Here is a 26,955-nt window from a genome sequence, read left to right as displayed (position 1 = left end):
AGTTCTGTGTTGCATTCAGAGGCGTAGCTAGGGTTTCGGTTCAGGGGGGGCAAAACTTCTGAGTGGGTCCCTAACTAGGTAACTGTGATTACAACTCGGTGACGCACCCTAACAGTGGATGTAGGAGATGACTGCGCTGTTACTGAAAATAATCCCTATATAAAGACCAACATGGATATTACCACAATATGGTCAGTGGTAAATACCAGTCCTACAAAACATGTGATTACTGCACAGGTATAGTTGGTGTCTTACCGCTGACGTTCTTTCTGTTGGAATCGGTCACTTTTCACGTCTTTTCCATCTGGCCCAGACCGACATGACAACTCCTCCAGCCACGACTCTGCTACAGAGAATACAACAACGTCACGTTTCACTTCTCATATTCCAGCCCCATCACCATCTACTGTATCTCCAACCTGCACAAACCCCTCATCCTGCTGATACCCCAATACTGAGCCACTGCTGCCGTATGTGTCCCTATTACTGCACCTGATACCCCAATGCTGAGCCGCCGCTGTCGTATGTGTCCCTATTATTGCACTTGATACCCCAATACTGAGCCGCTGCTGCTGTATGTGTCCCTATTACTACACCTAATACCCCAATACTGAGCCTCTGCTGCTGCCGTATGTGTCCCTATTACTGCACCTGTTACCCCAATGCTGAGCCGCCGCTGCCGTATGTGTCCCTATTACCGCACCTGATACCCCAATGTTGAGCCGTCGCTGCCGTATGTGTCCCTTTTACTGCACCTGATACCCCAATGCTGAGCCGCCGCTGCCGTATGTTTCGCTATTACTGCACCTGATACCCCAATACTGAGCTGCTGCTGCCGTATGTGTCCCTATTACTGCACCTGATACCCCAATACTGAGCCGCTGCTGCCGTATGTGTCCCTATTACTGCACCTGATACCCCAATGCTGAGCCGCCGCTGCCGTATGTGTCCCTATTAGCGCACCTGATACTCCGTTGCTGAGCCGCTGCTGCCGTATGTGTCCCTATTACTGCACCTGATACCCCAATGCTGAGTCGCTGCTGCCGTATGTGTCCTTATTACTGTACCTGATACCCCCTATACACACACAACTCTGCTCCACACCCCCTAAACACACACGGCTCTGCTTTGTACACCTTGTACACATGCACCTCTGCTATGTACACGCTGTACACACGCACCTCTGCTACGTACACGCTGTACAAACGCGGCTCCGCTCCGTACACCTTGTACACACCTGGCTCTGCTCCATGCACTTGTACACATGCGGCTCTGCTCCGTACACCCCGTACACACGCGGCACTGCTCCGTACACGCTGTACACACGCGGCTCTGCTCCGTACACGCTGTACACATGCGGCTCTGCTCCGTACACTCTGTACACATGCGGCTCCGCTCCGTACACCTTGTACACACACGGCTCTGCTCCGCACACCCCGTACACACGTAGCTCCACACCATACACCTCGTACACATACGTCTCCAATCCGTACACATTGCACACACAGCTCCACTCCGTACACCCCGCACACACACGGCTCTGCTCTGTACACCCCGACCCGTACACACTTGGCTCCGCTCCATACACAAACGGCTCCGCTCCTCTGTACACCTCATACATGCATATCTCTGCTCTGTACACCATTCTACACACACGGCTCCACTCTGTACACCTCATACACACACAGCTCTGCTACATCCACCCTGTAAACCCCTCCTGAGCCCACACAGAAACTTACTTCACCTCATCCAGCACCATGACAACCAGCACAACAGAGCCCTGCAGCTGTTGAAGCCCCTGATCATGTGACCCCCTGACTCCGCCCCTCCTGTGACCTCATCACAGGTCCTGTGCGCACAGAATAGCCCAGGACGACATTGCTGGCTGTGAGTGGGGGGCGCACTGCTGGCACCGGGGCCCCTCACCGCCTTCTCAGGGGCCCATAGCGGCTGGGTGGCAGAGTAGGGAGATCGATTCTCCCTGCTCTGCCGCAGAATGTAACTGTATGGGCGCGCTGTGCACACCGATACAGTTACAGTAGCGTAGCTCCGGTGGGCCCCCTCAGAGCTCGGGGCCCGGGGCGACCGCCCTCTCTGCCCCACCCGGTAGCTACGCTACTGGTTGCATTCAAAGCACTGTGCCAATACTATTTCCTTGACAAACAGAAAATGATTACTAGAAGCTACAACAGTCATCCATTCAGTATTTTTATATGCACTGAATTTAAATGGAATCTGTTATCAGATTTTTACTACTCCATTTATCATAATGTAAGCGCTGAGATACTGATTCTAATGATCTATCACATACTGTTGTGTTCAATGTATTTTTTTTGCCAAATCATTGTTTTATCTGCTACAGAACTACCAGTTCTCTGAATGCTGAGCTCTGTATAACCTCGCCAAAATCACTGATTGACAGTTTAATGTGTGGAATCAGTCTTTGCTCTTAGATTACATGGCAAAAACCTGGTGAAAGATTTCATTTAAAGAGATTTTCCAGCTTCAGAAAAATCTTGTCCCCCAGCTGCAGTCAAAAATTGATCTTAGTGGGTCTTCCCAAGATGATGTCACGAGCCGCTGAGCTCACAGATTGGCTTCAGTACTGTAGACGTGACTTTTTTTCTGCAGACAATAACAGGTGCTGGAATCAGTGGTGAAGATTCACTGCTGAACCCAGGAAGGTAGAATAAAGCACAGCATTTTTTTTATGAAACAAACTGCAGCTAAGAGAGGGGATTGCCGAAGCCAAAACACAACTTTTAGTACATTAGGGTGCATGGACGGGGGGTATACTATTTAAAGAAGGGAAAAGTTTATGAAGAATAGTGGTGATAAAAAGAGAGGAGTCAATTTTTGAAATGTGGTAGACTCACTTAAAAAGATGTGTTTTTATGGCATGCATGGATGTGGGAGAGCGATAGGCATTCTAGAGATCTGGTGCAGCACAAGAACAGGCTTTGAGATGGAATTTGGGGGTTTGGATTATGGAGGAGGCCTATCTTAAAGTATAAACTTAAAATATATGGCGCAGTGGCTGACACATGATGGAAGTATTGGTGTAGTGATTGGACAAAAAGATTATCCTGATCACTGCTTATGGATCGCCCCCAGAGCAGGTGTGGGGTTCACTCGGTACCGGGCCAGTGTCTCAAAGGGATGCGTCGCGGTGGCGGCGACCCGGTCCATGGCCCTAGGCGCCCATGTAAAATAGGTGGAATTGGATAAAGTTTCTATGTAGATAATTCGTGACGCCACCTGTGGCACCCGGCAATGAAGGTGTTAAGCCGACGCTGTGGTGCAGATCCTCTGGGACAGATGGTATAAGGCAGCAAAGGTGGAATGGCTCTCCAGGCAGAGCTGTAGTCCCAGGGCAGTAATAGTTGGTGTTGAGGTAGATGGTGTAGTGTTAGGCACAGAGGTGTAGCAGTGCTGAGTGGATTAGCGCAGGAAGAAGGCAATGACACAGCTGAGTGCAGTTCCAATTCTTTTACTCATGTTTCTGGCACAGACAGGTGCCCGCTTCAATGCCACTGTCTCCAGATCAGGGGCTCAGCCAACTCCCAGGCAGATGGAATTAACCCTTCCAGCACTCTCGTGTGCCTTTTCTGAACGTCTCCTTTCTAGCGCTAATCTGAAGTACTTGTAGTTCTGAATTACACTCAAGTTCCTCCTTATTGATGTTACTTATAACTCCACTCGTATGACGGGCAGCTGTAGCCTGTTCGGGGACTCCATACAATCATGTCCCGGCTCACACCTGTTGCTGCTGCGTCTTCGAGTCTTAGGTGGGAATAAAGTGGTCACAACTTCTATTCCTCCAGTTTCTGTTGTAGGATCATTAGTATCACACACAGCCTCAGATACCGGCGCCTGGCCTTGGAGCATTAAACTTAGGAAAGGACTCTGCACTAGCCCTATTCCCCAATCTCTCTCCTCCTCACGGTCCGTTCTTATCTGTCTTCCTTCTGAACAACTGATCCTTCCTTCTTTCTCTTTCCTTGCAAGCAGCTCCAGCTTACAGGAGGCTGCTGCATCTACGTCCTTTCCCTCCTTCCCCCATTAGGGGAACTCCCTGAACTTCCTGTCAGCTTTCCCATCTAGTGTTTCTAAGCTCTACCCACCACCCAGCACCCTTCATGAACCAAAGCAGCTGCCATAAAGGGTGCTCTGCTGTTCTAAGGTGTCTGTGCTGGATGTAGGTGCTGGAGTCTGGTCAGGTGTTACCATATTACCTGGGAATTGGGATACTACACCTCAGGAGGAGGTGCAGTACCTCTGTGGCGACTGAACCCTAGGGGTGCCACATACCCCCCCGTTAACTGCAGCATGTCCGCGGGCTGTAAACAAATGAGAAAACAAGATCTTACTGGAACATACAATTCTGCTTTTTAAATTAACGGTATAAAACATCTTCTCTTAAGGAGAGGACTATGACTTGAATGTTGCATAACATATTGGTAACAACAACCTATGTCCCAATACTATCTTATAGTCCTAAGTGCTACCTAATTCTTGCCATTTTTAAAGTGCTACTGGGGCAACCGCTTTTGCCTATCAGGTTCGCCACCAGATCTGGACACAATCTGACCCTATACACAGTATCAAAAATTCTTTAGTGACAACCGCCAAACTAAGGTTCGCCACTACTATAGACATTCTTAGTTCCTAATTAACCATTTTTATCTATATCTATCTGCCTAGAAAGTGCTTATGTTTCCTTCATCCTTCAGTAAAAGGTATTTGTTGTGAAAAAGTTATCAAAATCCTATATTTATAAAACATTCTATTCTTAGCATATATATTACAATCATAATATGACCCCGGACTCCAGTTAGCGCTGGCGTCACTGTCTCCACCTTCATACAAATTGAACATGAACAAGAAGTTCGGGCTATAGCTCATCTCTGACTTGTTCTTTATGTCCAATTTTACAGAAGGTGGAAACAGTGATGCACATGCTCATTGGGCACCTGGGTGACGTGTCACAACAACAGCACGGGAGCCCCGAGGAGAGCGAGTGCTGACACTGCGGGAACGGCGCTGGCACGCGAGATGAATATAAACTATTTTATTTTCTCGGGGCCAAGCATGGGGTATGATAAGAAGCTGTCCAAGTAGTGGACAACTTCTTTAAATTGTTCAGATCTCTTGTCCCCTAAAGAATTAACTCTCACCTTATATTGTTGTGACCACAACACCTGTAAGAACCAAGTAAAGGTATTCAATATGGGAGTCATACAAGTGATCCAAGTCTGGATCCTTGCTGGTCCATCAATAAACTAGTGTTCATGGAGTAAAAACATATAGGGTTCGGTTTGCTTTGCTGCTCCCAATGTTTTGATAAAATAACCAGTACTACAGGCTCTCAGGAGAGTAGTACTTTATTGAATGGGCAGCAATGCACACCGAATCCTACATTTCGCTACTCCACGAAAGCTATTACAATTGGAGGAGGCTGATGACTAGGTCTGGTCACTTGTTCCTCCATCAGCACCAATTGTATGGACAGAAGTGCTGGCCAATTTGTAAGGAAAGCTGCACTAATGACCATGTGATATTTTACTTTTTTTTTCAATAGATTTGCAAAAATTTCAACATTTCTGTTTTTTCCCGTCAAGATGAGATGCAGAGTATGCAATAATGAGAATAAAAAAGAACTTTTTTGAATTTATCAAATGGCTGCAATGAAACAAAGAGTGAAAAATTTAAAGGGGTCTGAATACTTTCCGTACCCACTGTATCGTCCATCAACATCATTCTTGAAATAACTTTCTTTTTTTGCTAGAATAGTTAAAAGTTTAGTAGAAGTTTTTCATTTTTTCAAAGAAATGTATAAAAATTTAAATTTTTAGGCATCACTTCACTTATGAAGTGACTATATGTTAAAATATCTGAAACAATAGCCAATTTTAAAGTCTGCACCCTTCAACATATTCAAAACCACATTTAGAAAAGAAAATTGTTTCTTTTTTTAATTAAATGTCTTTGGAGCCCTAAATGTTGTAAAAAGATAAAAAAAAATACCATAATTTGTTATGTAATTTTTATTGACTACACAGATACCCTATATGTGGTTGGAAACATTTGTTTGAGCACATGTCAGGGCTTGGATGTGAAGGAGCGCGATTTTCGGAGGGTAGATTTGTCTGGAATAGATTGTCGATGTCCTGTTGCAATTGTAGAGCCCCTTACATTGCAAAACAGCAACAACAAAAAAAAACACAAGTAGCCCCATTTTGGAAACAACACCCTTCATGAAATTCATAGATGAGTGTGATGACCATCTTGTGTCTACGGGTGCTTTACAGAATTTCAGAATATCGGGGTATCAAAATAAATATTACTTTTTTTTCCATGAAAATGTTGCTTTAGCCACAAATTTTCAATTTCTACAAGGGTAGTAAGAATTTTTCACAATGGAAAGCAGGGTCCAATTTCTCCTGAATATGCCAGCACCTTACATGTGGTCAGAAACTACTGTTTGGTAATGGAAGTTGGGGGTGAAATCCTGCTGTCACATTCCTTTTAAGAAGTGCCAGTACTACCCAACAACTGATTTTTATGTCTAACACCCAATGTCTATGATAGCAAGTTCAATAACAAAAAGATTATCATAAGTCTATTCAAAATGTAGGAGTTAATTATTTATCTCCCTATTCATATATTCATAGTAATCATTGATCAAACACTTTAAAACTTTCAAGGAGCCAAATGTTCTTGTTAGGAGTCAGATTTCTGCCTCTCCTTTGCTGAAATCTAGATCCTCACATTCTGCAGTCTCCTGCGTTTTTCCTGCTGCAGAAGAGATTGCAGTGGAGATTGCCCTGTGGCAACTCTCTCCAGAGGCTAAGTCCTTTGTTCCCTCATCTGAGCATGCTCATGGGACGAACTCCCATTGGAGTTCGGGAATCAGGTGCTCAGGTCCTGTGTCAAATCCCATTGACTCTTCCTGGAGCCTTGGAGATTTCCGGAAGGTCCCGTTCGCTATAAAAAGCGCGCATGGCTGTTCCGCCATGCGCTAGTATATTCATACTTGCTGCTGTATGTTTGTTGATGGATGCTTGGACTGGTGAATGACTCATTTGAAACCCCCATTCCTCTGATACTACGTCTGTGTGAGTGTTTGAGTTCTGCCAGTAGCAGCGCTAGCGCCAGCGCGCATTTGCTCCATCTACCTCAGCAGCTTAGCGTCTGCATTGCGCCAGCGGCGCAATTATCGCCGCACTGCGTTTGCAGTCCTGCCGGGCGTTCGCAGTTGCAACGCCACACACACTTGTCTCTACGGTAGGTCTAGACAGAGTAGTCCTGCTGTCTAAGGCTACTCCTGTGACCATAAATACCGCGTGTGCATCGCTGAGGGTCTGTGACCTTAAACAGACTCAGCGTTTCTGTGTTTGCTTTTTGCTTGCAGCCTCTGTGATTGTAACAGAGCTTGCTTAGTGCAATTGGATGCAGTTTAACCCTTTGCACACTGCCGCCAGATTGCTCTGCCTTCACTTAGCTGCGGTTTTTCCAGCTTCCGGACGGTGGACCCCGAGTGGCGAAGGCACTTTAATTATATTTTTATTTAGTGCCTTCCGCCACTCCTAACAGTTCTTATGTCTGACCACCAGTAAGGCTTGGTTGGAATGAAAACAATGTTTGGTTTTGCTGAAGTGCAAAAAATTAAAGGTAGCAAAGGTAACATTAAGGCTAAGTGCACACGTACCGGAACTCTCGCGGAAATTACCGCGAGAATTCCGGAATTCCAGTCCGCGGGAAAATCGCATTTTAAATTCCCGCGATTTTCCCGCGGAAAAACTAGCATTTTGCAAGCGTATTTAGCTTGCAAAATGCTAGCGTTTTCCAAGTGATCTGTAGCATCGCTTGGAGAACTGATTGACAGGTTGGTCACACTCGTCAAACATAGTGTTTGACGAGTGTGACCAACTTTTTACTACTGAGGCCGCCTATGCAGCATCAGTAGTAAAATATAGAATGTAAAAAAAAAATAAAAAACGGTGTTATTCTTATCCTCCGACGTCCCGCGCATCCGTTCCCAGTAATCCTTTGCGAAAATGCCCGCGATGACGTCAGTTCTCGCGGTAATTCGCGATGACGTCGCGCGAATGACCGCGAGACTTCGCGATCCCGCGAGAACGGACGTCATCGCGAGCATTTTCGCAAAGGACTACTGGGAACGAGAGCGTGAAGAGAAGCGGGAAGGCTGCGCGGGACGTCGGAGGGTGAGAATAACAATATTTTTTATTTTAAATTCTATTTTTTACGGGGATATGGTACCCAAAGCCCGGAGGACAGTCTCCTCTCCTCCGGACCATGGGTACCATCCGCAATTGTTCTGCTTACTTTCCGCATGGTGGGCACAGCCACATGCGGGAAATAAGCGGAACAATGCATTCCTATGGGTGCGGGATCGCCGCGATTCCGCAAATTAATGAGCATGCTGCGGTTTTTACCGCAAAGCGATTCCGCCGCGGTAAAAACCGCAGCATTAGCACAGCATTGCGGAATCCCATAGGAATGCATGGGATGCTTATTTTTCGCGTTTTCGCCGCAAAATCGCGCGGTTAAAACAGCCGCGGAAACGCGAAAAAAATGCAACGTGTGAACTCAGCCTTATAGAAAGCTAGACATATATTAGAACGATGTAATATAAAGGAAATAAAGAGATAAAACAAGTAAAGATGTCTGCACATATTGTGCAACAATTTCAATATAATGAAAAGATCTCTTCCACCATGTTTTTCTGCCTACTCCTCATTTTTACAGTTTACATAGAGGTCATGGGTCATGCATTTTCCTAAAAGATAGGCTGCTCAGAGTTAGGACACTCAATTATCAATTTTCCTTCATGCAATGGCCATTTATTTCATATAATATTATGGGATGTTATTTTATTTTGTGAAGCATGTACAAACAGAGTAAGCTATGTCTTTTATTTTTCAGAAAACTCAAAGACTATATAAGAATTATATTCCAGCTGTAATGATAAATGCCCCTTTCTGTCTGACATGAATATACGGGTTCTTAAAGGGAACCTCTTATCAAGATCCCTCATAATAAACTGGTGCCATTCTTTTGTAAGCCCTCTAAATAACTTTCAAAATGTTGCCTCATATAACCATTGTAGTACAACATATCACAGAAAAATTACTCCTTATGTTACCTGTTGTATGGAAACCATTTCTGAACTGTCCCCATTCCCTAAAGTCTGATGTTCCAGGCTCTTTGACTGTGATCTTCCACATCCGGTTACTTACAAATACTGGCACTCCTGACTTTTTTGCAGTCAGGAAGATTCAAGGGCTTGACAGTGGTACCTGAATTCTGCTTGAATTAATTTGTGATCCACTTCCAATGTATGTACTGTCTGGAATGCCAAAAAAACAGTATGCTCCCGATGATGCTTATGTCAGCTTTCTGAAGCTTTCCTCCAATTCCTGTCAGAGTTTTTCCTAGGATAATATTCTTGGACAAAACAAGTTCTGGACAAACTTGAGTCATCATCTCCACACCAGTGTATTTCATACCCAATGTAATAATATAGCCAACAGCAATGGACTGTAAATTATCACTGGATTTCGATTGTTTACTAGTGATGAGTGAACGTGCTCACCACTACTCGTTACTCACCCGAGTATCACGGTACTCGGTGTATTCGACGAGCACCGAACATTTCCGGGATTACTCGGCGGGAACTCCGGTCTCCACCCAGCATTTTTGGCGGTCTTTAGATGTAGGATACTAGCAGGTGCATAGGATGCAGTGACGAGCAGGAGGCAGAACAAGGGTTAACGGGTGTTTTTTATGTATATGAAAAATTGAAAGAAGGACTAACAATGCTTTTTCCATGCAGGGAGTTGGTATACACAGCATGCACAGTAGTGCCATGAAGACAGATAGGTTGATGAACAATATAAGACGGTAACGGGCTGTCCTCAGCTGTAAATAGCGGTAAAACACAATAACAAACGGCGGGTAATAGTGTTAGATTCAACTTATCAGTCTCAGTCATTCGGAGGGAGGTGGTTGGAAGATCCCACAATGGCGCCTGTCCTGGTCAGATACCCTGTCCCCTGCAACATTATTGACAGTCCCAATGGTTCTGGCCCAGAGACACTTATCTTTACTTTTCTGGTCCTTCCTCCCACATACAGACCCAATCATCATGCTGGGATTGTCTGCCAGGCACTGTAATGCAACAGCCATCTTTGTTGTGGTCTTGCAGTGATTGGCTGGCCTCACAACATCATCAGGGGTATAAGAGATGAGACGCAGCCCTGCTCAGCGCATTCAGCTCCAGGCCTCATATATCTGCGTGTTCCAAGTTTGGCCATTTTAGGCTGGTATTCTAGTGTTTCCCTGTCTGTAATTCTAGTTATATAGAGCACTATTTAGCATAGAAAAAAGAAAAAAATACAGGCCTCATATTTGGCAGTGTTGTATCTACGTGCCAGGTCTCATATATCTGCGTGCTACAAGTTTGGCCATTTTAGGCCGGTATTTCAGTGTTTTCCTGTCTGTCACTCTAGTTATTATATACAGCACTATTTTTCCTTTTTAAGAAATAAAGGCAACACATTTGGCAGTGTGATATCTTCGTGACAGGCCTCATTTATCTGTGCAAAAAATTTGGCCATTTTAGGCCCACATATTCTAGTGTTTTTGCAGTCTGTTACCGTATTTATTGTCACAAATTTGATAAGCAAAAAACATTTTTAACTACAATCCAAATAGATTAAAGTGTGGTTTTCCCGCACACGTGTCATATACAAGTTCGCTCCCAATTCAGCCATTTGTAGTAAACGTGTATAATATTCTAGTCCATTTACAATGGGCAAGGCATGTGGCAAGGGACGGGGAAGTGGACATGATGGTGATGGTGCATGCTGAGGCCAAGGCCGTGGGCAAACTGAAATTGGGCCACCAAAAACACCCACATCTTCTCGCTGGACCATAGTGTCTGAAGTTCTAGGGGACCTCTGCAAGATGGCACTATTGAAGCCAGAGCAGTGTGAAATAGGGTATCTGTTAGTATAGTTTTTATTCTGGTATATTTGAGTATATACTATTTTTCACTAGGTTGGTGTTTTTAGACATATTTTTGAAAATAAAGAATCAAGTTTTATAAGGGAATATATGTGTACATATTAGATTATTATTTCCAAAAACATATTTCTTGTGAGAGAATACTTCAGTCTGAAAAGGTTGTTGGTTGGATAGCGGATAATACTTCCAGTTACTTATCCACCACCACCAGCACCCTTTCTTCCACACGGTCAAGTCAGAGTAGCCATGAATTTTTCACCGCATATTTCTCACCCTGTTCCTCCTTTCTCCCACCATGCTGAGTGCACTGAGACAACTGATCCCACACTCGGACACTCCGAAGAGCTGTTCAGTTTTCCATTTGTAGATTCGTTCCTCTTGCCTGGCCCACTCTCGTGGAGACTGAAGCTTTCCGCAACCTGTTTGCGGCGGCCGTCCTAAGGTACTCGGTCCCCAGCTGCCACTATTCCTCCCGCTGTGCCATCCCGGCATTACACAAGCATGTGTCCCACAACATTACCCATGCCCTCAACAATGCAGTTACTGGGAAAGTACACATGACCATGGACACATGGACAAGTGCTTGTGGCCAGGGATGGTACTTCTTGCTGACGACACACTGGGTTAACATAGTGGAAGCCGGGATCCAGTCAGATCTTGGGATGGAACATGTCCTCCCGACACCATGGATTGCAGGCCCTACGTCAATCAGGGTGGCCCCCACTGTGTACAGCTCCTGCACCTACTCCTCTCCCTCCTCTTCAGCCTCCAGCTCCAAAATGAGCACATCAGTCACAAGCTGGAAGCACTTCAGCACTACCAAAGCCAAGAGGCAACATGCTGTGCTGAAGCTAATTTGCTTAGGTGACAAACCGCACAATACTGAAGAGTTGTTGACAGCTCTGAAAGAGCAGGCAGATGTGTGGCTGACACCGCTGAATCTTCAGTCAGGCATGGTTGTGTGTGACAATGGCAGGAACCTGGTGGTGGCTCTGAGGTGAGGCGAACTGACACACGCACCATGCCCGGCCCATATGCTTAGCCTTGTTGTTCAACGTTTTCTAAAAAACTACCCGGAGCTGCCGGATCTGGTGAAAGTATGCCACCTGTGTGCCCATTTTAGAATGTCAGCTACAGCTTTAGCCATCCTTGCTGTGCTTCAGCAGCGATTGCAGATTCTTGCTCACCGACTGGTGTGTGATGTCCCCACACATTGGAACTCTACACTGCATAGGTTGGAAAGGATTTGTGAGCAGAAGAGTGCAGTTGTTAAATACCAGCATCAACAAGGCCCTCGTTATTCAGGTTTAACTCCACACATAAGACCTCAGGAGTGGACATGGATGTCAGACAGATGTAACATCCTCCAAAACTTTGAGAAGTCCACCAAGATGGTGAGCGGCGATGACGCCATAATTAGCGTCACCATCCTGCTCATCTGCATTTTGAAAAGCTCTCTGCTCACAATGAAAAAGGATGCATTGCAGGCGGAGCACGAGGACATGGAGCATGGAACCATACAGGGTGATTACACACAGCCCAGCTTCATGTCATCCCAATGTGGATTGGTTGACAATGAGAAAGAGGAGGAAGAGGAAGAACAGAAGCTACTTTCATGCGCTATAGATGGGACTACAACCACAACTGTCATACCGTCTGTTCAGCGTGGATGGCCTGAGGACAGGGAGGAAGAGGAGGAGGACACCTTGGTCAGTCATCCTGTTGGTGAGGACACGGAAGGCTTGCCTGTTACCAGTCTGGCACACATGGCTGACTTTATGTTGCGCTGCCTTTCCCGTGACCCTCGTATTGTTAAAATATTGGGTAACATTACTGGGTAGTGACACTTTTAGACCCACGCAACAAGGGGAACTTTCAATCTCTTGTTCAAGAGGCAGACAGGTGTACTAAAATGATGCAGTGCCAGAGTGCCATTGTTGCAGAATTATTAAAAAAATTCCCATCTAAAAATGCTGGTGGCAGACATAACAGTTCGTTGGACAACCAAGGAGTACAGGCGAGAGTGACACAACTCCAATCCAGCAGAGGCAGGGTAACACTAGCAAAGTTCTGGGACAGTATTCTCAGACCCTCCCATCACTCTGGCCCTGAGGCTGCGCGGGGTAATGTCACAAGGAATGGAATGTTTTCTAAGATGCTGAGGGAGTACCTTTCTGATTGTACCAACGTCCTCTGTGATTACTCTGTGCCTTATAATTATTGGGTATTCAAGATGGACATGTGGCATGAACTGGCTCTCTATGCCTTGGAGGTCCTGGCCTGCCCTGCAACTAGCGTTTTGTCAGAGCGGGTTTTTAGTGCCGCTGGTTGAATTATCACAGATAAGTGCATTTGCCTGTCAACGGAAAATGCAGACAGTCTGACACTTATAAAAATGAACAAGGGATTGATTGGGCCAGCTTTCTTGACACGACAAAATGATGAGAGTGAAACATAACCTCCAATGTAGTGTCTTTTTGGGAGGTGTATTTGTGGTGCCCCTGAGGCTCAGTCGCCACAGAGGTACTGCACCTTCTCCTAAGGTGTAGTGCCCCACCAACTAGGTAGATTGGGAACTCCTTTCCACACTCCAACACCTGCATCCCACACACAGGATAGTTCAGTAAGTCCGCCTAGCAGCTTCAGGCTGGGGGTAGCAGAGCACCCTTCGTGGAACCCTGTTTCGTAATACATGATGTGCTGGGAGGTGGGTGGAGTTAGTATAAAAGAGAGGGAAAGTTGAGGATAGTAGGTCAGTCTGACGGGAGGTCAGGCGAGAGGAGTTCAGTTCTGAAGTTAGTTTTGAGTTCAGTTTGAGTTCAGTTTAGAAAGAGTGCTGCAGCTGCCTCAGTGATCTGAGCCAGCTGGCAAGGGAAAGAGAAGAGAAGGAGAAAGACGTAGACCTGCAACCTAAGCTTCCATAAGAGGGAGAAAGAACAGCGCAGAACAAAGGAGTAGGAGAACAGAGAGGAGGTGTGGGTTGGAAGAGGAACCCTACCTATAGGTTCTCAGCGCAAGGCCGGGGCCCGGTCCCCGAGGTTGTATGGACACTTATGGCTCTGCAGCAGACACCGGTGGAGTAGTTGGCTGTAAATGCACTACTCCCATCCAAGACTTGGGACACAACAGCAACCGATTTGCGAGCCAGGACTCTGAGAGGAGTCCCCGATAGAGGCTACAGCTGTCTGTCATACAAGTAAGGTTCTAGGAACATCTGACAGGAGGAATTCCAGAGAACTACGGTACTGGAGCTCTTCACATTAAAAGGCGCAATAGAGGAGTCCTTCAGGAAAGGCACATGATGGCGTAGTGTTGGAGAGGAGAACCCTGACTTGTCCAGGAGGTTGATTGAGTCTCTATCCCGGAGGACACGGCACAGAGGCGGGCACCAGTGGGTACCACGAACTGTGAGTAAAGCTTTGAAACTACAAGCCCTGGTGTCCTCCATTCATTCGTTGCTAACACCTTCAGCACCGCTACATCTGGGTACCAGCATCTATACCATTCTGTGCCTCTCCTCATCCATTGCACCCACACTGCCCTGGGACTACAGCTCCACCTGTGGGGAGCTACACCATCTTTGCTGCACCACACCATCAGTCCCAGTGGATCTGCATGCAGTGTTGGCTCAACATCTTACTTGCCAAACACCACGGGTGGCATCACGAACTATTCAACAAAGCTATAACACTATTGACATCACCGCCATTGATATTGGGCGCCCAGGGCCATGGACCTGGTCAGCGCTGCTGTGACACAACCCCTGTGAGGGGCGACCCATATTCCCATGCACCTCTTCAAGCCCACACATGCTTCCTGATTTTGGCTATTTGGTGTCCTCCTCCTCCTTCTCATCCTCACCATCCACCACCACTCGAACACCAGGGTGAACGTATTCCATCATGCTCCAGCCACTCTATTTTTTGGCAAGGATATTATGATTACTGTCACCAAATTTAAAAAAATATGTACCCCCCCAAGGGGAAATGTTTTTCAGCCCAAACACTTAGTGTATGGGCATTACAAGTTTAGAGACCTGCTCCTTTAAATTGGGCCTATTTTTTAATGAGGTCTTCTTCCACGTCTCATCATCCACTGCCACTAAATCACCAAGGTTAACGTGTTCCATTCTGCTACAGCCAGTGTCGAATTCTTAACAAGGGTGGATGGTTATGCTGCGTGTAAAATACTTGTTCTAAAAAAGGTTGAGGTGTTCCCCACAGGGGAAAATGTTTGACAGTCAATACACTTAGTGTATGGGCATTACAAGTCTAGGAGACCCATTCCTTTAAATTGGGCCTATTTTTTAATGAGGTCTTCCTCCACGTCTCATCATCCACTGCCACTAAATCACCAAGGTTAACGTGTTCCATGCTGCAACAGCCAGTGTCGAATTCTTGACAAGGGTGGGTGGTTATGCTAGGCGTAAAATACTTGTTATGGAAAAGGTTGAGGTGTACCCCACAAGGGAAAATGTTTGCCAGTCAATACACTTAGTATATGGGCATTACAAGGCTAGGAGACCCGTTCCTTTAAATTGGGCATATTTTTTAATCAGGCCTTTCTCCACGTCTCATCATCCACCGCCAATACAGTATATCACCAGGGTTAATGTGTTCCGTGCTGCTTCTGCCAGTCTCGATTTCTTAACAAGGGTGGGTGGTTATGCTGGGTGTAAAATACTTGTTATGGAAAAGGTTGAGGTGTACCCCACAGGGGAAAATGTTTGCCAGCCAATACACTTAGTGTATGGACATTACAAGTATAGGAGACCCACTCCTTTGTAATGGGACATTTTTTTATGAGGCCTCCCTCCATGTTTCTTCCAAGGAGGACTGGGGTTATTGGGGTGCATATAACTTGGTAGCAGGGCAGGCCTTGCAGTCAATGCATAAGAAAACAGAAAGGGAGTACAAAATGAATAAGGTGAAGTGGATTTTCCTGTGCCCATCTAGCACCTTGGTTCAAAGGTTATTGGAGGACATATGACTTGGCAGCAGGGCAGACCTTGCAGTCATTGCATAAGAAAAGAGTATAGGAGTACAAAATGAATACTGTGCAGTGGATTTTCCTGTGCGGACAGACGTGACTGGTAGTAGGAGGGGACGGTTTGTGCACTAGAGATGGAGATTGACAGGATGGAAGGGTGACAGCTGGGAAAGGTGGATAGGAGAGTGCAGTACCTAGAAATGACCACAAGATGGCAGGAGGGAGTAGCTTAGGACTTAACATCAGCTTATGGCTTGAGAAACGCTTAGTCATGGGGGCGGGGAGATAGGAACCCAGGAAGGGAATTCCCGATGAGAGAGGAGATAAATAGGACAGGGTGGGGATCCAGGCAGGCTAGTCCCTGAGGAGCTCGGTAGAAGACGGTGAAGAGAGAGGAGCTCAACCAGGGGACAGACAGCAAAGAGACATTCAGGGGGGTGGCCCTGACCCGATGGACCGCAGGACAGACGAGGCCCTGGGGGTACCGATTGGACGACGACCTCGGGCAGGTGAAGCGCTGGCGGTAGATTGGTCTAGGACAGCCCCAGCAAAAGATCCGCGAGGGACGTTACTTCGACCGGAGCAAAGGTGCAGGTACCCGGGCCTGGAGACAGAGAACTGTAAAGAGGCTGCGGTGCGTGGTTGTGGTCGTCAGGAGGACGATGAATAAATACGGAATGTTACTATTGAAATCTGTCTCCACCTCGTCCTTGCATCACCTGGTGTCTGTGTCATCCAGACAGGGTAAGCAGTGGACCATCCCCCAATCCCGGCCCCTACCACATTTGGCGTAGTCGGCAGGATCGCCGCCGCTAATACGACATCTTCCGCGGCAGGCCTGTACCTGAAGAACCCAAAAGGACTTGGACTGCTCCCCTGTGGATTACAAATACCTGTGGATTACAAGACTGCTCACCTGGGGATTATAAATTGGAGACTTTGTTCCGGATCATCGCTGCCATCAGAGGATCCAGGGCGGCACTAGAAGCTGTCCAATATGGCTGTGGTACTCCAACGCCGGGCATTTGCAGTTGTTCTGGACGGACTGGGGCCATCTCCAACGTACCCCTTGGGGGAGTGGTGTGTGTCTGAAGACCGCTGCCCCCCCATACTGGCCCCGGGCAGATGGGTGAAGAAGTCGGCCATCGCCCCTCCCAGGAGCGGGAGTGGCCCGGGAGAGAAGACCGGCTGCAGCTGCTTGGCGCCATTCGACTGTTGCCCACTGGACAGGATGCGACGCTACAGTTGCCGTGGCCTCGGACACCAGGAGTGGCGTCGGGAGGTCGAGTCTCGTTGGGAGACCTGCTTTCTGGAATCAAGGACAGTCCTCAAGACATCGGGCGGAGAAGAGGAGCGACTGCGCGCCCTGCGGGAGCAGCCGCCGGAGACGTCACCTGGGAGCCTCTCCGCGGGACCCACGAGCCTGGAGGCTAACCCTGCCGGACGGCAGGGTGAAGACCGGAGGCTGCGGGAGGAGTTGTGGGGCGGCCTGTCGGAGGCCGCGGCGCTGAGGAAGGTGAGAATTCCCCCGGCTCTGCCGGCGGCTCCACAAGCGGCCCCCAGCACCCGGCCGCACCGCGCAGTCTCCTGCGCTCCTGCAAACCCGGCTGCGGAGGGCTCTGTGGGCTCCACCAGGCTGAGCGATGCCCCTGCTCCTGTCCTTGAGCCACTCCACCTGACGCCGCCATTTCCGGTGTCGCCGGTGCGGAACCAGCCCGCGGCCGACACAGCTGCAATCCACCTGCCAGCAGCGGCCCCTTCCCTGAAGCCGGCCGCCACGCCGGCCCCGTGTGTGACTCCGGTTGTGGCCTGCCCCGCCGCCGCATCTGCGTCACCCCCGGAGTCAGCTGCGGCCTGCTTGTCAGGCTCTGTGGCCTACCTACCGTAAACCACGGTTGCCCCTGCCCATCGCCCAGCCCCAGCTGATGCTGGGCTGCCGGCATCTACAGCCGCCTCTGCCCCACTTTCAACCCCAGCTGTGTTCTGCCCACCGGACTCCAGGGCCAAAACCGGACCCTCCGTTTGGGTCGTGGAGCTCATACAGAAGAAAAAGGCCAGGTAGCATGAGGTCTGGAACCTGCTCCATGAGAGAGGGGAGGCTGGCATGGCGAATTCACGATCGATGGGGCGGCTCGTGTACACCAATCTGGAGAAGGGATATGGGTTCATTCGGGACCTCGCAACCGGCCAGAAGGTGTACATCAACGTGGCCTCCATCCGTCACGGTCGGGCGTTGCGAGAGGGGGGCTTGGTATCGTACTACAAAGAGTACTGTCCCCGCGGCTACTACACGGTAGCCGTAATTGCTGAACCCAAAGGCCACAAACCCCCGTAAAAAGGACCCCTAGAGACACTCCCTGCATCCCGGGAGCTCCATGGCTGTGGGGCCCCTTGCTGCTGGCTATCAGGAGATGGCCCGGACTGTCGGGAATTCGCTGCACCGTTGTGCAGGCCACGAGGACAGTTTTCCTTCCAGGTTACAAAGAATGTTCTTTTATTGTTTGATCTTTTTCTCCTGATATAGCGGGGATGCGGGGAAGGGAGTACTAGTGTTAAAGGGAGGGGGGGTATTTGTTTTAAAGATGCTGTGCGGAAAATATTGTGTTGGAAACAATGTTAACATGTTTGAAAAAAAAAAAAATAGAAAAACAAAGAAAAAGAGAAAGAGAAAAAGGAGTCACTCCGGTTGAGTAACTCCTGTGGTTATTAAAGTAAAAGTAATAATATATTAAGAGTTGATTTAGTGAGTAGTGTGTAAAACGAAAAAAAAGTGTGTAACAGGTTTCGGGTACGAGGTAGATGTGACGAAGATGCCGACCATGACTCTTTTTAGGTGAAGGATGTAGAGACGAAGAACATCGAACCAGACAGTGGTCCGTCAGTCAGGTCCCCGACACCACGGGCACCCCAAAAGGACGGGCGCGCGCCAATGATGACCCGGTAGGCAAAAGGCCTCGGTCATGGCGTCCCGGACAGCTGAAGGTAGTAGAAGGGGAGAGTAGTGGGAGGTACACGCCATAGAGTAGTCCAGGTGGACTTCGCCAACCTGAAAGCAGTTGTCACGTGGCGTGCGCGCCAGCGAGCAGCAGTAGGCTGCTCAGGGCATTGTGCTCCTGGTTTAGTTCGGCCCCCGTGGGCAGCGGGTTTGGCCCAACGACCGGTCTGACAACAGACTGTGGACAAGCTTCAGAATGTCGTAGGTAGGGAGTACGATTGTCGGGATGACAATGGACAATGGGAGGGGGAGTGTGGGGAAGGTGACTTGACGGACAGACAAGACTGGTAGTAGGAGGGGACGGTTTGTGCACTAGAGATGGAGATTGACAGGATGGAAGGGTGACAGCTGGGAAAGGTGGATAGGAAAGTGCAGTACCTAGAAATGACCACAAGATGGCAGGAGGGAGTAGCTTAGGACTTAACATCAGCTTATGGCTTGAGAAACGCTTAGTCATGGGGGTGGGGAGATAGGAACCCAGGAAGGGAATTCCTGATGAGAGAGGAGATAAATAGGACAGGGTGGGGATCCAGGCAGGCTAGTCCCGGGAGGAGCTCGGTAGAAGACGGTGAAAAGAGAGGAGCTCAACCAGGGGACAGACAGCAAAGAGACATTCAGGGGGGTGGCCCTGACCCGATGGACCGCAGGACAGATGAGGCTCTGGGGGTACCGATTGGACGACGACCTCGGGCAGGTGAAGCGCTGGCGGTAGATTGGTCTAGGACAGCCCCAGCAAAAGATCCGCGAGGGACGTTACTTCGACTGGAGCAAAGGTGCAGGTACCCGGGCCTGGAGACAGAGAACTGTAAAGAGGCTGCGGTGCGTGGTTGTGGTCGTCGGGACGACGACAAATAAATCCGGAACTGTTACTATTGAAATCTGTCTCCGCCTCGTCCTTGCATCGCCTGGTGTCTGTGTCATCCAGACAGAGTAAGCAGTGGACCACCCCACAATCCCGGCCCCTACCACACCAGTACGTGGCTTGAAAATCTTATTGGGATGCAGGTATCTTTGGGGCAGGCCAGGTCTTGCATATGGGTCACCCTCCCGGGGCTGTGGGGTACTGGGTACCGGGCCGGTCTCTCAGAGGGGAATGTCACAGCAGTGGTGACCTGGTCCGTGGCCCTGGGCGCCCATGTAAAAGGTATCAAGTGATGGAATAAAGTTTATTAGGAAATGATTTGTGACGCCACCTGTGGTGTTCGGCAATGGAGATGTTAAGCCGACGCTGCAAGCAGATCCTCTGGGACAGATGGTGTAGTGCTGCAATGATGGTGTGGCCCTCCACAGGTAGGGCTGTAGTCCCAGGGCAGAGTAGAAGAAGTGACGGTGAGGGGAGAGAGGCGTGGATGGTGCAGTGTTAGGCACAAAGATGTAGCAGTGCTGCGTGGGTTGGCACAGGAATAAGCGGAGGACACCAGGGCATGTAGATCCAAAGCTTTACTCAGTCTGTTGTGCATACAGGTACCCACATCCATGCTGTGCCCTCCAGGTCCGGGGCCCAGCCAACTTCCAGGCAAGATGGAGTACTCCCTTCCAACACTCCGCCAACATATGTGCCTTTTCTGAACGTCTCCCTTTTGCGCCTATAGTGAAGTACTCACAGTACTGAGTTACACTGGAGTTCCTCCTGTCAGATGTTCCTATGAACTCTACTTCGGGGACTCCTTGCTACTAAGTCCCGGCTCACTCTCGTTGCTGTTGTGCCCCCAAGTCTGGTGTGGAAATAAAGTGGTGACAACTTCTATTCCTCCGGTGTCTGCTGCAGGACCATAAGTATCCATACAACTTCGGGGACCGGACCCCGGCCTTGCGCTATGAACTTGGGAAGGGTTCTGCTATAACCCTAATCCTTAGTCCTCCTCTCCTTACGTTCCGTACTAATCCTTCCTTCTTATGGAGAGAGTCAGGCTTTCCATCAATGTTCCTCTCCTGTGCCAGCGGACCCAGGTCACTGAGGTCGGCTACAGCACTTCCTTCATCCATCCCACTCAGGGGATCTTCACTCTTCCACTGACTCTGTCAGACTGACTAAATCCTAAACTCTTCCCGCTCTTTTGGTGCCAACTAACTCCACCCGCCTCCCAGCATGCTTCGTGTTCCCAGCATTGAGCCACCAAAGGGTGCTTTGCTACACTACTGTGTTGTGTGGGATGCAGGTGTTGGAATGTGGTCAGGTGTCTCCACCTTACCTGAATAGTGGGGTACCACACCTCAGGAGGAGGTGCAGTACCTCTGTGGTGACTGAACCCTCAGGGGCGCCACACATACAATGCAACATTTTTTCAGAAAGCCCTCCTGTACCTCTCGTGAATGGGGTAATGGGGTGCGTCGTAATTCTTGGCAGCCCATCCACTCACTGCATAGGCAATAACAGCATAGGAGACACATTGTTTAATAATGGCCCTTTAAGAAGATTAATGCTGCCTGATGCCCCAGTAAAAATAGGCTCTGTGGCTTTAAGAGTCCCCCCTTCATAAATTAAACAAGATGTGTCTGCTTATGTGTCACACACCACATGGCCAGCTAGGGTTGTTAAATGTTACAATGACATTTCCCAGTGAATGCATTTGTATTGGTTGAAAGCAATGCTAAAGTTGCAAAACGCCTCAAAAACGCTGTGTGTGAACATAGCACAAGTGGTGGAGGAACCTTTCTGTTTTCGTTTAATTATTTTGGCTTAGATAGAAGTCATTAACCTGGAAAGGATAATAATAATAATAATAATAAATTTTATTTCTATAGTGCCGACATATTCCGCAGCACTTTACATTTCAGAGGGGATTTGTACAGACAATAGACATTACAGCATAACAATAATCACATAGATTATAACAAATACCAAGAGGAAAGAGGGCCCTGCTCGCAAGCTTACAGTCTATGAGGAAAGAGGTAGACACGAAAGGTGGGTGGTAACAGTTGCCCTGATTGTATGGACCAGCCATAATGTTAAGTGTGTAACAGTACAGGCACAGAGGGCTAATGGATGCATAAAGCATGTGGGAACATGATGCGGGGAACCTGGTTATGGTAAAACTTTTGGCTGTGCCACACAGGGATAGATGAGGTTAATGTGTTGAGGCAGTAGGCCAGTCTGAATAAATGCGTTTTCAGGGCACGCTTAAAATTGTGGAGATTGGGGACTAATCGTATTGACCTGGGAAGTGCATTCCAAAGAATTGGCACAGCACGTGTAAAGTCTTGGACAAGGGAGTGGGAGGTTCTGATTATTGAGGATGCTAACCTCAGGTCATCAGCAGAGCGAAGGGCGCGGGTAGGGTGGTATACTGAAACAAGGGAGGAGATGTAGGGTGGTGCTGAGCCATGGAGGGCTTTGTGGGTGAGGGTAATAAGTTTATACTGAATTCTGGAGTGGATGGGTAGCCAGTGTAATGACTGGCACAAGGTAGAGGCATCGGTGTAACGATTGGTGAGGAATATGATCCTGGCTGCAGCATTCAAAACAGATTTGAGAGGGGAGAGTTTGGTAAGAGGGAGACCGATTAGAATAGAGTTACAATAGTCGAGATGAGAATGAATAAGAGAAACAATAAGAGTTTTTGCAGAGTCAAAAGTAAGAAAAGGTCGAATTCTAGAGATGTTTTTGAGGTGCAGATGACAAGAGCGAGCCAGTGATCGAATGTGGGGGGCGAAGGAAAGCTCGGTGTCAAGTATGACCCCAAGACAGCGGGCATGTTGCTGGGGAGTAAAAGTGGAACCACACACAGAAATGGCAATGTCGGGTATAGGTACATTAGTAGAGGGAGGAAACACAAGGAGTTCAGTCTTTGACAGGTTCAGTTTCAGATATAGTGAGGACATGATGTTGGACACAGCGTTTAGACAATTGCCGGTGTTTTCTAGAAAGGCTGGCATGATGTCAGGAAAAAGAAGCGTATAATTGGGTGTCATCAGCATAGAGATGGTACTGGAAACCAAATCTACTGATTGTTTGACCAATAGGGGCAGTGTACAAGGAGAAGAGGAGGGGACCTAGAACCGATCCTTGAGGAACCCCAACAGTAAGGGGAAGGTGAGAGGAGGAGCCAGCAAAAGATACAGTAAAGGAGCGGTCAGAGAGATAGGAGGAGAACCAGGAGAGAACGGTGTCCTTGAGGCCAATGGAATGGAGCATAGTGAGGAGGAGCTGATGATCCACAGTGTCGAATGCTGCAGAGAGATCCAAGAGAATTAGCATGGAGTAATGACCATTTGATTTAGCTGTTAGTAGATCATTAGAGACTTTAGTGAGGGCAGTTTCAGTAGAGTGTAAAGAGCGGAAACCGGATTGGAGAGGGTCGAGAAGAGAGTTATCAAAGAGATAGTGGGTAAGACGGGAGTGGACCAGGCGTTCCAGGAGTTTAGAGATGAAGGGAAGATTAGAGACAGGTCTATAGTTAGCGGCACAGTTTTGGTCGAGGGATGGTTTTTTAAGCAGTGGATGTATGATGGCATGCTTAAATGAGGAGGGAAAGATACCAGAAGAGAGAGAGAGGTTAAATATTTTAGTTAGGTGAGGGGTGACAGCAGGGGAAAGGGACTGGAGGAGATGTGATGGAAATGGGTCACTGGTGCAAGTAGTTGGGCGAGAAGATGCAAGGAGCCTGCTTACTTCTTCTTCTGTGACTGGTTCAAAATCAGAGAGTGAGCTAGATGCAGTGGGGGAGGGAGGACAGTGCATGGTATGAGGTGATTGGGAGATAATTTCCTGTCAAATCTGGTCAATTTTTTCTTTGAAGTAATTGGCCAGATCGTCAGCTCGGAGCTCCGTGGTTGGGGCCTGTACTCTTGGGTTGAGTAGAGAATGAAAAGTGTCAAAGAGACGTTTCGGGTTATTAGACAGTGAGGTGATGAGGGTGTTGAAATAGGTTTGTTTGGAGAGGTGAAGGGCAGTGTTGTATGTTCGAAGCATAAACTTATAATGGATGAAATCTCCGTGTAGATTGGATTTTCTCCACAGACGTTCGGCGCGCCTGGAGCACCGCTGCAGGAAGTGTGTTTGCAGGGTGTGCCAGGATTGTCGCCATCTGTGTTGTGGTGTTCTATTTATAGGGGGTGCAAATTCATCCAGGGCACTTTGAAGTGTTTCATTGTAATGCTTCAATGCAGAATCAGGACATGAGAGGGAGGAGATAGGGGCCAATGATGACTGCAAGTTCTTCATAAGTTTCTGGGTGTTAATGGCATGTATGTTTCTATAAATATGGACAATGGGGGTGACCTGAGCAGCCTGGCAGTTCTTGATAGAGAATGAAAGAAGATTGTGGTCAGAGAGCGGGAGAGGGGAGTTTGCAAAATCATCCACTGTACAAAGCCGAGAGAAGACCAAGTCGAGGGAGTTTCCGTCTTCATGCGTTGGAGAATTAGTAAGCCGCGAAAGGATGTTCCTTAACATATTTCCCAGCAAAATCCATTTTGGTTTTGTTTTAGTAGGTTTTTTGATGCGCCTGTGAAAAGGGCGTTAAACTCTGACAACATTGTTTAGAGCTGAGACCTATGAGTGAGAAATGCTTCCAGGGGCAGTTGCCATGATGTTCCCGTGGCATTTTACCAGTGTTTCCATCATTTTCTGACGTTTTTAGGCCTTGAAAGGACCCCGGAGGGGATCGTGGTAAAATTGCTCAGGTGTCCCATAGACTTACATTGGGCTCGTTGTTCTGTCCGAGTACCCGAGTATTCCAATTTGCTTGACCTGAGCAACGAGCACCCAAGCATTTTAGTGCTCGCCCATCACTACTGTCTACCACCCACAAACAAAAAAGTTGGAGAAATTACACGGGGCTTGGGGGGAGAGGTACTCTTCATTTTATATGGGCAGATAGTACTGACATGACCAACTTTGTGGCACAGAAAACATCATTGGAAAACAAATGCAGACCTAATGATGGGAGCTGGGGCAAGACCTGTTAAAGGTCATATGGCACAGATAAGGGTGTTGGATATTGGTAGAACCCCTTTCCAACTGGAAACTGCTGGCTTCTGCATCTTGGGTGTTCGATTGGCAACATAACCATCTGCAATCTGCACTTTCCATCTTTGGGTTCCTGGTCCATGACAAACTGTTGCACTTCCAAGGGACAAATGTTCAAAATTAATCTTTAAGCATCAGGTCCTTTAGGTCCTCAAAGGTAGAAATGGATAGTCCTTGAATCCACTGCTGCCAAGTAGCTGTGTTATGTCCACATTGAAAGGTCAGGAATCTTTTGTTGTATAATTCCATGATGAGATTATATTTGTGCATTAAGGTTTGTTTGAAGGCCTCATAGACTCCACCATTGTCTCAAGGAAGAGTGGCAAAAACTTCCAGGGCCAGGGCTTGGCATCTTACCCTTGGTTTTCGGGACCTGGTCCCTTGCTCAATGGGCAGTTGATACTGTCTGCAGAGTCTTTTTAACTCCTCTAAGAAAAGTCTCCAAGTCCCAGTCTTTTTCCATAACAGGAAAGTGCTGTAAATGGGGTATAAGCTGGAGGGTTTACAGGACTAGATATTCTGTGGGGTAGTACATTACATTTGGAGTTGTCCTAACTAGAGTTGAGCGAAACAGGTCGGCCAGATTCATAAGTCGTCGACTTATGGCAAAGTCGGGTTTCGCCGACCGAAACCCGACCACAGCATGAAGTCGGCCATGCGGTCGGCAAAACGAGCTCCAAAGTCGGATTTCCCAGAATGCTTGCACGTGACTTTTTTCAGCCACTAAGCAAGGACGTACAATGTGGGAAGCGAGATGACATGTGCAGCGTCCGGAGAGGGAGAGAGAGTTTTCACGCATTTTAAAAAAGTGGTCCGGCATGTAGGTGTGTTTACTGTCCTCCACTACCTGCCGACTTTGCTTCCCCATTGACTTGCATTGGGTTTCGTGTTTCAGTCGGACCTTCGACCTTTCCCAATTGTCGGCCGATTTCGTTCGACTCGACTTTTGAGAAAGTCGGGTTTCATGAAACCCGACTCGACCCTATAAAAGGCAAAGTCGCTCATCTCTAGTCCTACAGTTGTGGCCAAAAGTATTGACACCCCTGCAATTCTGTCAGATAATACTCAGTTTCTTCCTGAAAATGATTGCAAACACAAATTCTTTGGTATTATTATCTTCATTTAATTTGTCTTAAATGAAAAAACACAAAAGAGAATGAAGCAAAAAGCAAAACATTGATCATTTCACACAAAACTCCAAAAATGGGCCAGACACAAGTATTGGCACCCTCAGCCTAATACTTGGTTGCACAACCTTTAGCCAAAATAACTGCGACCAACCGCTTCCGGTAACCATCAATGAGTTTCTTACAATGCTCTGCTGGAATTTTAGACCATTCTTCTTTGGCAAACTGCTCCAGGTCCCTGATATTAGAAGGGTGCCTTCTCCAAACTGCCATTTTTAGATCTCTCCACAGGTGTTCTATGGGATTCAGGTCTGGACTCATTGCTGACCATCTTAGAAGTCTCCAGTGCTTTCTCTCAAACCATTTTCTAGTGCTTTTTGAAGTGTTTTGGGTCATTGTCCTGCTGGAAGACGCATGACCTCTGAGGGAGACCCAGCTTTCTCACACTGGGCCCTACATTATGCTGCAAAATTTGTTGGTAGTCTTCAGACTTCATAATGCCATGCACACGGTCAAGCAGTCCAGTGCCAGAGGCAGCAAAGCAACCCCAAAACATCAGGGAACCTCTGCCATGTTTGACTGTAGGGACTGTGTTCTTTTCTTTGAATGCCTATTTTTTTCTCCGGTAAACTCTATGTTGATGCCTTTGCCCAAAAAGCTCTACTTTTGTCTCATCTGACCAGAGAACATTCTTCCAAAACGTTTTAGGCTTTTTCAGGTAAGTTTTGGCAAACTCCAGCCTGGCTTTTTTATGTCTCGGGGTAAGAAATGGGGTCTTCCTGGGTCTCCTACCATACAGTCCCTTTTCGTTCAGGCGCCGA

At 47.8% G+C, this 26,955-nt stretch overlaps 1 protein-coding gene across 2 annotated transcripts in view; it reads left to right on the top strand.

Moving 5' to 3' along the window:
* Positions 1 to 26,955, top strand: part of LOC141082815 (N-acetyllactosaminide beta-1,6-N-acetylglucosaminyl-transferase-like) — an 82,478-nt gene that overhangs the window by 1,282 nt on the left and 54,241 nt on the right. The window lies entirely within an intron of this gene.

This window comes from Dendrobates tinctorius, unplaced genomic scaffold (assembly GCF_039654945.1).
Source record: "Dendrobates tinctorius isolate UK_male_01 unplaced genomic scaffold, ASM3965494v1 ptg000004l, whole genome shotgun sequence".
Classification (NCBI taxonomy): domain Eukaryota; kingdom Metazoa; phylum Chordata; class Amphibia; order Anura; family Dendrobatidae; genus Dendrobates; species Dendrobates tinctorius.
The sequence above is the reverse complement of the archived record's forward strand: the minus strand, read 5'-3'. Positions and strand labels throughout refer to the sequence as shown.